This window comes from Protopterus annectens, chromosome 3.part0 (genome assembly GCF_019279795.1).
Source record: "Protopterus annectens isolate FY-2018-M chromosome 3.part0, PAN1.0, whole genome shotgun sequence".
Lineage (NCBI taxonomy): Eukaryota > Metazoa > Chordata > Ceratodontiformes > Protopteridae > Protopterus > Protopterus annectens.
Window position 1 is genome coordinate 904936542 of NC_056731.1, and position 12170 is coordinate 904948711.

General features: G+C 36.3%; 1 protein-coding gene across 1 annotated transcript in view; it reads right to left on the minus strand.

Annotated features, from left to right (window-relative positions):
- SPIDR (scaffold protein involved in DNA repair) overlaps positions 1-12170 on the minus strand; it is a 1727376-nt gene that overhangs the window by 498469 nt on the left and 1216737 nt on the right. The window lies entirely within an intron of this gene.

Below are 12170 nucleotides of genomic sequence, written 5' to 3' on the forward strand. Positions count from 1 at the left end.
GATACGATCAATAATAATGAAATTAAATGATGCATTTTTATGTAACAGTGTGTGTTTATATAGGGCATTGGTATTTCTTTGATGTTTAATGTCACTGAAATTTTCTGATATCCTATACTTTACTGGTCTTGAAGTCTGACCTATATAGAAGGCAGAGCATTTACAGACAGCAAGATATATAACCCAATCTGAATTGCAATTTGCAAAAAAGGGGATGTTTTAGGAAAGGAAAAAACTTGGCGTCTTACTTTAATCATTATAAGCAAGGGTTCTACAAGAAAAAAGAAAGTCTACAATGTACACTTGAAGGACAGATTGCTATTGGCTGTTTTCCCTGTGGCCACTGTACATATTGTCCCAGAATACTAAAAATGAAAAGTTTCAGCAGTAAGAACATAAGTCAAGTATATCACATCCCCTTTTTTTGCAAATTGCAATTCAGATTGGGCTATATATCTTGCTGTCGGCAAATGCTCTGCCTTCTATATAGGTCAGACTTCAAGACCAGCAAAGTATAGGATATCAGAAAATTTCAGTGACATTAAACATCAAAGAAATACCAATGCCCTATATAAACACACTCTGTTACATAAAAATTCATCATTTAATTTCATTATTATTGATCGTATCTTAGGTATCAAATCCAACAAATCAGGCTGGCATGAATTATTAAACACAAAAGAAAAGAAATGGATAATTAAATTAGGTGGGCTATTTGCACCTGGTTTAAATGAGCATCTTTAATTAGTCACACCATGGCAAAATTTAGAGTATTTAATGGATGAACTAATTGTATTTTATTAAACTGATGAAAGCTATGTAGGACACTAGCTGAAATCCGTCTGTTTAGCTTATTCTTGCACTATATAGTGTATATGTATATGTGTATTCCTTAATAAACATTAGATTGCTGCCACTGTCTGCTGGTCGGAATTTGAGTTTCCTCCGATGTAAGCCATGAGGTATGTGGTATCCAAATGTGACTAGGATGTGTCTTAGAGATCAATTTCTAAGACTAGATGGAATTTGTGTCTTGCCACTTCTGTGGAGTAAATGACTATGTTTTGTGTCTCTTATTACCCCTATAGAGCCTTGTATGATTGTGTGGATTTGAAGACTACTACATGAGGAAAAACATTGTTCTCTTTCTCTTCCATGAACAATGATTACTTTCCAGATCTTCACCTTTCTGGTAAGATAAATACAGTTTGCAGACAGAATGAAAATAAACAATCACAGTTAAGTGCTTGTCAGCTTAAGCACCCATCACCGATCCTTACAAGATAAAATGTCATCAATAATTCAGGAACACTGAAGCCTGTATCAAATGGAACATGTACTTCGTTTCTCCATCACCTCCATTAGGTGGATCCACCATTCCTTAATCCATTCTGCCTTGCTCATCACTCCAAGACTATTGAAAATTACTTAACCACACCATTACTGACACTATCACAATTATTTCCATTTCTCTTAACTTCATCCAGTAATTCTTTTCTGCTACTTCTAACCTTTCACTCTTTCCTCTTTCTCCTACGTATGCAATTTCTCTTGCCCCTATCTGTAAATAATGTATATAACCAGTAGTTCTGTAAAATGTGTTTTTAGGTTGTGCTATATATAGTATAACTAATTATTTATGCAGTTTAGTAGGCATTCACATGAACTTTAATACACATATTTTCCATTTTTGTATTTTTTTTTTCATTTCTAAACTTCTTGATTAAATTATTCTAGATAAACATGTTACTTCTTTACTTCACTACTCTCTGCTTTAATGACTGTATGCTGTTTTCTCTCCAGGATGAGCCTGAAAATGGTGCATTGTGATCAACGGTCTACTCCGGTTAACAAATGGAAATAAATTATTTAACAGCATATTTCTCTTAAAAACAAATTAAATGAAATGACTGTCAGTGGCAAACTGTCACATCTGAAATAATGCAATATTTTATTTCACATTACAAAATGCAGCAAATATGTAAACTCTAGCATTTTGGTTTTTATGACTTTCATTAAGACTAGGATTTATCACTTCCCCAAGGAAAAGGCTGAGATCTGAATGAGTAAGGATTAGAAATCTAATCCATGTTGCAGTATAACACAATGTACTCTATTAACAGTCACCTTACTATTATCTGTGATTTGAAGTATGCCCACAGTCTGCATAATTTACAAATGATGGTAAAACCCAAACTGGTAAATATCTCCAGAGTGAGTAAATCCACCATAACTAATGGCCAGGTGGTGAATACTTGTATCATATTACAATACACCAGAGTTACTTGAAAAGATATGTTCTACTTTGTTATTAACTCCACTGTATAATGACAGTTTGTTTTTTTCTAAGCTGTGCTCAGCTTGAAAAGAGAAACAATGCAGGTGCCTTTTGGATAAATGCATTATACCATGCATTTTAAGGGTTGGGTTTATATTGTACTCTCTTTCCAGTTTCTTCATATTACTTCCCACCAATATTTAGCAAACATGTTCAGATCAAGGAAGGAGGCACATCTCATATCAACTTATGAGAACTGCAGTTGTGGTAACTAGCTCTATTTTTGTATGTGTTGCATGCTCTTTGATTAATATATATTGTTAATTACCAATCACAGTCAACTGCACTATTTACTTGGGTACAGGAGTCCCTTTTAGCTATCTTTTTAAATAGCTGTTAGTCTAACTTTTTGTAACATATATAGGTTGCAGGGGGTCTACTTTAGTTTAATGAATTAACACAACACCGAAACTGAAATCATAGAGACCAGAATATTGAACATTTAGAAGAACAAGAGTGTACAAGATCAAAACTTACAAGATTGAACTAGATATGTGCACCAAACCTGTCAACCATACCAAATTTCTTGGTTTTTACCAGTCTGAGGTCCAAATAATGGGGTGCCACGATTCCCCGAGTGGCACCCCTTAAAATTCCGATTTTTCCGGCTCTTTTTTAAATTATTGGCCTTTTGACCTGACATCATCACATACGCAGTGATGTCAACTCCATGAATAGGTTGACAGCCTGTCGGAATTGAGGACGTGCAAGCATTTCTGGCTACTTCAGGAGGGAATTATGAAGAGAAGAACTGGCTGGAAGTCTGCAAGGGATGCCGCTCACTTGGGAAAAGGAAAAAGTTTGTTTCATTATTTGCTCCACTAGGGGGGTTTATTTTGCAACACTGCAGTGTGTCCATTATAGTTATTTATGCTGCTTTCCACCAGGAAAGTGTGTCCTTTATATTTCTCATGATGAGATCAGAGCACTCCAGGATGTTAGGTGTCCGTTACATTTCTCATGATGAGAGCACTCCAGGGATGTTAGCTTTTGCAAAGCTGCCGCAGTCTGTGTGTGTGTGTGTGTGTGTGTGTGTGTGTGTGTGTGTGTGTGTGTGTGTGGCAAAGCTCCTGTCCACCAGGAAAGTGTGTCCGTTATATTTGCTGCTTTTGCAAAGTTGCAAGTGTTGTGTCAGTTATATTTGCTGCTTGGGACATTAGGTGTCCATTACATTTCTCATGATAAGAGCACTCCAGGGACATTAGCTTTTGCATAGCTGCTGTGTGTAGCACTCAAGGGACGTTAGCTTTTGCATATCTGCTGTGTATAGCACTCAAGGGACGTTAGCTTTTGCAAAGCTGCTCTGTGTGTGTCCATTATATTTGCTGCTTGGGATATTAGGTGTCCGTTATATTTCTTGTGATGAGATAGAGACACCTGTTATCTGCAGCCATTTTTAACCAGCTTGTTAAGGGTCTCTGACAGATCAAAGGCAGCACTGAAAATACAAAAGTTGAACAACAGTTAAGCCCGTAGAAAATACCGCTGTAAAAGCCAGGCATGTACCAGAGTTTTGGGCTTCAGCAACTGAAAATAAATTTTCCTTGAGTAAGTGAGGCCTGAGGCTGGCAAATCTGATTGGAAAGGCATTCCGTGCTGTTAAACAATAGCAGTTGAGGATAAGTGATGGGCTCTGCTATCAGCTTCCCTGCACTGAATTATGCATGGCCACTCTTACCAAGAGTTTCCAAGTGCAATGATGTGGCAGGTGCACCGGTCATTTACTGCTCCCCTTAGGACAGCAGAGGGGCCCCTCATAGTTTTCTCTAGACAAATGCTTATATTTGTTCACTTTGTCTCGGTTTAAACGGTCTAACATGTTTGGAGTAGCTTCTTTCATCTAGAAAATGGTGATGATTATGGTATGAGTGGGAGTATTGTCTTTGTGAATCCAAAGGCATGAGGACTAGGCTGTGGTTGTTACTGGTGATGTTATTATAGCTTACAGACTTGGAATATAAACTTAGTTTTTACAATTTTATTTGTGTTTTACTTGGCTAACAGAGCGTTTGCTTTAACAACTGATGTTAATTTTCTAGAACTATAGAATAACAAATTTTGTTGACTATAACCCACTTGACAAGGTGATTTGGCTTTTGAAACAAATCATATAAGATCAGTGAAACTGAAATCAGTACAGAGCTCTTCCTTTTTGTTGGGATGCAGTCAGAAGCAGCTGAAGCAGTTCAAAGAAATGACTAAAGAAAACAAAGGGAATCCCTTACAAAAAAATTGATTTCAATCCCAACCTTAACTAGATTTTATTCAATGCTCTTCTAGTAGAAGAAAAAGGCAAGTGCCCTGGTTTCAGTGATCACATTTCAGTTCAGCTGTTTAGTTGGTTTGGAACATGTGTGTGAAATGCCCCACTTACATGTACCTGGTGACTAGAGTTACTCAGGCTCAAACCCTGTACCTTCAGTACAGGTGACAAAAGCCTGAACTCCTTACCCATCACAACTTCTGCCTGGTTTTCTGGATTTTTATGGCAGATCAGTGAAGGATTGAATTCACTAAATAATGACAGGCATTTGAACTTCAGAATTCATATTCTCAGAAAATACATGGAAACACAAAACCTTTTATTCTAGCAATTTTCTAAGTTTACAAGATCAATATTTGAAATGTGTCCCTATTTTTTGGGCTGTATGGCCCCATTATTGGGTTTGTCCAGATTTTTTGTGCTAAGAGATTGAGAGCTATGGTGAGAAGTGAATTCACTGAATATGTATGGGGGCTGTATTCCCCCATTATTGGCTTTGTCAAGGTGTTTTGTGCTAAGACTGAGAGCTATGGTGAAAACTGAATTCATTAAATGATAGCCATTTAAGTTTCAGTCTTCCTATCTTACAGGAAACAGCTGATATGGCATAGTGATATATTGCTCTGACTGTCGTGTACATGGTCCTGGGTTCAAGTCTTGGAAGTGAAATGCATGGTGGTAACACAACACTTTAATTTCTAGCAACTTTCCAAGATTATACAAGCAATATTTAAAATCTGTCCCTGTTTTTTTGGGCTTTTGTTCTACCCAATAAATGTTGGCTTTTTCCAGATTTCTTGTGCTGCGAAATTGAGAAATACAGTTGAGTGTCGAGTGGATTTTACAAGGAGCTGAGAGCTTCAGGGGAAGAGAAGTTTAGTGCTGCTTATGATGCTGAGTCTACCTGCATTGTTAATAGCATAACAGATTGAATGCTTGCTTTTGATACAGAAGGTTGTGGGTTCTACTCCCACACTATGTAGATGTATTACAGATACTGTGGTATGTTGTAGTTTTGAAGGGAGTGGATGCTGCAGTCCTGAATGCTTGCTTTTGATACAGAAGGTTGTGGGTTTTACTCCCACACTATGTAGATGCATTGCGGATACTATAGTGTGCTGTAGTTTTGAAGGGAGTGGATGCTGCAGTCCTGAGAAAGTCCTCTTTGGCATCAGTAACTAGTACCTATGAACCTGTTATCAGTTTGCCATCCATTCCCTATTGCAGTATTACTAGCTTATTATTTTTTTCATGTAACATAAGCAATTTATTCCTCAATGGCAACAGGCAGTTTATTTGTAGATGAAACAATTAAATATAAAGTTGTTTGCTAGCAGCAACCTCTTCATTAGTTACAGATCTCTTTAATCTGGAATTATTTAGATGACTGTAACGTCTGCAGAGATTGTGCATATTTACTGATACTGGTGGATTATAGAAGTTAGAGTAGACTTATGATGGAAATGTTCTGTATCGGCCAGTTTTGTCATTATTGGTGCATGCATTTTGTTTCACTGTTTACTGGAAAATGTTCAAAACAATAAATTTAAAATGCCGTCTAACAACTGTGCTGTATTATATAAGGAATATAATTTAATACAATCAGGAAAGTGCATCAAAGAACACATGTGTGTTTCATGTGCAAGAAGCCTATGATTTGAAAACAGCTCAAAGTTAATCTTTATTTGCCACTGGCCAGATGTATTTTCTTTGAATGTGGGTTTCAATGCGGTTTCAATGAATGTAAGTTTCAAGGGCAGATAAATTTTAATGCTAAGTCTATTTTCATTGTGAAACTGCATTGCTTTGTTTAGCAGATGTCTATTAGTGTTGGTGCTGTAAAATGTAAAATAAAACTTAAATGAAATCCAAATCATCATAGAAGTAAAGCAGTATGCACATTATTAACTTTTATAGTAAATGGGGCATAATAGCCAAGCAATGGGACACTGAAATGGCTGCAGGGGGAGGACTGTATATTGGAAGGCCCCATTCAACCATGATTTTGTGAGGGGGAAGGGCAGCAAAGTCAAAGACAGCCCCAGGCAGCACAAACTGTAGCTATGCCACTGATCAGAAGGCCAGGAAGAATGACTTTTGGAGGTCTTGGCAAACAATAACATTCTTTTGCTAAGATTAGAATATTGCCTACCATTAAATGCCCTACTTTTACCATAAAAACCCACATACTGCAAGTCACTGAAAACAAAATCTTAAGGTTCATCATCTTCTCCCTTCCCAGTGAACATCATTGCTACACATTTCAAAGAAAATGGTGACCATTTATTACAGGAGTCTGGCTGGGTCTCTGTGGCCATATTTTGGTTGTCTTCTCTTCAGTTTGCTTTTGAAAGTTGATATCCCACAAGTCCACTGGAGTGGGCGGGGTTACATATTTATGTATACAAACTGTATGTTAATCAGTGTACAGATTTGTACCTATTTTTCATGGGCCTTTGTCCAGATTTTTGATGTTTGCAGGTTGAGAGGTATGATATGCACTTTGATTGTGTTAATTCTTTAACTAAACAGTCTCCCTGCATTTACTTACCAGGTGCATGATACGTAACATCCGCCATACTGTTATACTGGTATGTAGCATGTAATGATGCAGGGAGACTGCTTATAGAACTAACACAGTTTTAGAGTAGATATATATATATATATATTTATTTCAATTTTTTGATGTTGCACACTCTCATGCTTCTAAATGTTCAATGTTCTCATCTCCATGATTTCAGTTATGGTATTGTGTTAATTCCTTAAACTGAACTAGACCCATTGCAGCCTCTGTTCTCATTTCTATTAATAGCTTCTGGGATTCTAACCCAACACAAATGGAATATGTCATCTGTAATACACAAACATACACACGTAAAAAAGAAAACAACAGCAATAATGACTTTACAGTAAGATCAGCCATCCCTAGTTAACTCTGACTTTCAGGACTATTTTCATCAATGTGAAACAGAGAAGCAGATATGCTACTGCTAGCAACTCAGTTTGTGCCATATGCATCCAGATTGTCTCTGGATGCTGCAATGGAGGGGTGTGGACAAAGGTCCAGGATTAATTTTTCTACTGGGGGCCTATTGTACAGTAACTATGACACTGCTTATAAAATATATCCAGGATGTACGCATGTTCACCTATGGAGAGATGAAACATTTATCAGAGCTTTAGTCTACCCACAAGACTTTGCCTTAGGCTCTTAGAAGCTTAGCTCGTTTACACTCAGCTCAGATACTCATCAAAAAAAGTCAAGTTATAACAACACACTATGCACAAACTCCTCACAGTGACGGCTCAGATTTCATAAACTGCATGTCTACTATAATGACACAATTGTTCATTAAAATATCTCAGTGAAATAATAAAAGTGATGCACCCCTTAAGCTGTCAGTGTCTCTTGTCATTTTAACGTGTTTCAAAGAAATTGACATTTTGCTGTAATTTGAACTAAAAAGTACACAACTGTGGCTTAGTGAAAGGCACGTGATTTGAGAAATCAGTAATCCTTGTCAGGAATACAATCTGGCAAAAAAAAGTATTATCTGAAATTAAAGCAGTGCAGAATAAACATAATGCACTGCGCATCCTACATTCATTCTTATCACCTGTTCATTCTTGCTACAGCAACCAAAGGTTCACAGCACTTACAAGAAATGTGAGAAAAGGTAAGAAAGCCAAAAACAATTTATTCCTTTACACTAACAAATAGAAGCAGTGCTACCACAATATAAAACACCAGCCTAGAAAGAAATAATGGAAAATTAAGACAACCTTAAATGCGGCTAAGGCCTTTGCTTCTAACACAATCTCCAATACCTACCACCAGCATTTTTTCTTGGTAACCATTTCAAATAAAGACACATTAGTACAAGTTCCAGAATGTTGAAACTGAATGACTGAAAACTGCAGACTTTACTATATCAAGTCTGAGACTGACACTTCTCAGAATATCCCTTTTTCTTCCAGGTATGGTGATCTCAGAGTTGGTATATATAAGTTCAAGGCAAATCTTGCTCCTTGCAAAAATCAAATTTAAAGAAGAAAATTGATACTAAACAGTCACTGTTTTCGATTTCAAGTCTTCTTTTTCAACATTTTTGGGCCCACCATTTTGAGTTTCAGCATTTCAGCAAGGAGCCTTTTTTTATTCCTATAATTAGATGCGTGACACATGTTCTAACCCCTGACCGGAAACGTCATCAAAAAATAAGCAAGCTGCCAAATGGCCTCACAGCATAAGACCAAATTGAAGTTCATCAGGCTGTCCACATAATCACGAAGCTAAGAAATGGCCTATACAATCAATGACATTTTTGTTAGGGCATTATAACTTATGTGGCTATATGCGTTCTATTTATTTACTGTTTGCATGTAAAGCTGGATGCTGAACTCATCCAGTAGACCATTTTCAGTCCTGGAATGGGGATCATTACAATAAATCATGGAATATTCATTTATTCATTTATGAATATGTCAATTCTTCAAAATATACAACACAGTATACGGATGCCATATCACTATATTGAGGGTATGATTCCATTGTATCAACCATTTTCAAAACCCATATACAGTGCACCGCCATAAGTTAAAAATACACAACCAACAGAATAAGTATAAGATTGACAGAGGTATATGCAATGGTTACAAATACATAAAATCTATAAATGAATATTCTTGTAAATTTAGTATTTTAAATAAAGAAGACTGAAAAAGGCTTTCCAAGACCAGGTTAACTTCAGTTCTCCAACTGTGAAAAAAGAAACTAAAAGCAAGGGCCAGGAACTCTGTCACTTTTACCAATTTCAGTTACTGGCTAGTAAGTACACTGCCTATATGCCAGAAAGAAGAAACTAGGAGAGTATGAGAGAAAATCAACTAAAAAAGGTGGAGAGAAAACAATGACTGGGAAGAATCCTACAGTTGTTCAGCAAGAAAGCAGTTCAAGCTCCAGCTATGGTCCAATATATGGCTACCAGAAGTCAAGTGGATAAAATAAGTCTGATGTGCTCAGAGCTGATTAAAATAAATGAATCACTAAAGGAGTATATCAACTCAAACAAGAAAAGGCTAGTAAAAAATGGAAGTAGCTTTAAACAAAGAAAAGGATGGCTGACTATGAGACACTGGCGCTTCACCACCTCCCTGTTAAAAAAGAGGAATTTATGGAATGTTTAAAAAATGGTACAATTAGAGGACACAGCATGGAGGAGAAATTTGACATGTTCTGCTGTACCAGAGAAACTAGAAGGAACAGACTATATTCATTTTATGAAAGCAAAAGTAAGTAACTGGACTGTTAACTGAAAGACATACCATATGTATGCTCCAAACTTGGCCATGAGAAGGCAGCCAAGACCTGTAGTGGTAAATATACAAACCTAACAGCAGAAAGAGTTGATCCTGACAAAACTGTAGCAATAGGACAAAGTATTAAAATTTGCAGACAGTGGAGTGCTTGTGGAAAATGATTATTCACTGTATACCAGACAGAAAAGAAACAGATTTATTCTAGCAATCATGGAATGTCGAGAGCCAGGTGCGAGATTTATGCTGCTGAATCCAGCTGTCTTCAGAATATTTTTTTCCTGGAGGTTCAAATCATTTTTTGATGCAAAACCGGCTAAGGAGGAAATAAAAGTCTGTGTAACAAAAATAAGCCATTGAGCAGAAGGAGACTCTGCTTCTCATTCTTCCGATAACAAAGCACATGGAGACACTTTTCTGGTGAATTATTTTCCATTATTCCAAAAGAAAATGCTTTATGAGACAGAGAAAAAAGAACAGGAGCTGACTAGAAGAATCAGGAGTACATTAGAATTGAACTCGAGTCTGGAATTTGGAGATGAACAGGAAGACCAACAATATGGAAATTAGTAAATAAACGTGAGACTGCAAAGCATTACTTGCATTTGCACAATATACCTCTACAAGTAAAAGTGGAAAGAGAAGACCTTTTTGACTTTGTTAAACTTGTGACAATTGAAAAACAAGTGAAAAACACTTCACTCACTTCATGTCATTAATGTCTGGAAGGACACTGAGAGGGAAGGGAAAACAAAGGAAAATAAATAAATCAATTTCTGTTCTTAACACTTTCTATGAAACTTTTCATGAGATACAGTAAATTGAATGTTTCATAGTAACATATTTTAGTTGTTGTATGTGATAAAGATACTAAAGTAAACAGATATAATTTTTCCTTCTTTATTCTTTTTTTCAGTATTAAGAAACGGATCACAATGCAAAAAGAGATAAAAGGCTAGACAAAAGCATGTTTAAGTTAATACGCTATAATATTTGGTTGTTGGGCTGGGGGATGGAATGCAAACGTACACAGATCGTAATATATGTAGAACTGATTTGTTTTCTCTTACTTTTGCATAGATGAATGTCTGGATTAAAATCTTTGCCTTAAAGTAACAAAACATTTTAAGTGGAAACAAATAAGAGAAAAAAATGCTTCGCCATGTCTTTAGAAGCCAGCAGCTGAGGGCTACATTTTCTTTTCTCTTATATCTCCATGGATTTAAGCTAGTTATAGAGTAATAAAAGAAAGGCAAAGCGCAGGTTTCTGCAAGCTAAGAGTTAATGTTTTCTGAAAGCATGCAAGTTGTTTTTCACATCTGGGAGGGGAATAAAAATAAAAAAGAACAGACACCAATTAGACTAAGTAGAAGCACAGGCAGTAGCATGCATCTCAACATGGATAACCTCAACTTTAAGAGATTAATGCCTGTGTTTGCAGCTGTTCATCTGGGACAAGTGTTCCTATTAGAATTAAACTTCATTATTTGAAGATGCACATAGTTGTGTGGGTTTGTATTAAGTAACACTTTTCATTAAAAAGCCTTGTAAAATGTGACATGGCTTCCAGTGTTGATTATAAGAAAAAAACTGTATAAAGGATCAACCTGCCAAACATTAGCGGGTGCATGTATCACAAAAGCTGGAAATAAACATTTAAAAAAGCTGCCATATATAATAGGTGGGAATAATGACATATTATCATAATGGCAACACTTTCTATACTGTCTTGGAATATGAATGGTCTCATAGGTATAGGCAAAAAGAAAATAATATTTCACTTTATTAAGAAATGCAGATGAATGGCAATGCTAAGGGAGATACATTCAGAAAGAAAGAAATTAGCATGTGAATGCGATAAATAAAGGATTTCATGATGGATATTCAAGCAGAACATCAGGGAAAAAAGAAAAGAGGAGTATTTATGTTAATTGATAGAGGAGGTCCAATAGTGATATAAGAGGGAAAAATTATAATGTTAGATTTTTGGCAGTAAAGGGCTACTGGCAAGGCATGAGGATTATGCTGGTATGTATTTATATTACACCTAAAACTGCTATTATTGAGCTTGAAAATTTAGGAGAGATGATCAGCTTTCAGCAGGGAATATTACTTACAGGTGGGGACCGAGTCTGATTTACAACAATGAGGATCTATCGGAGGACCTAAAAGGGAAATATAAGAAAAGAAGGCAGATTTCTGGAGACATTTAGGGAAATATTTGGTATGGAAGATTTGAATTCAGTAGTAGGA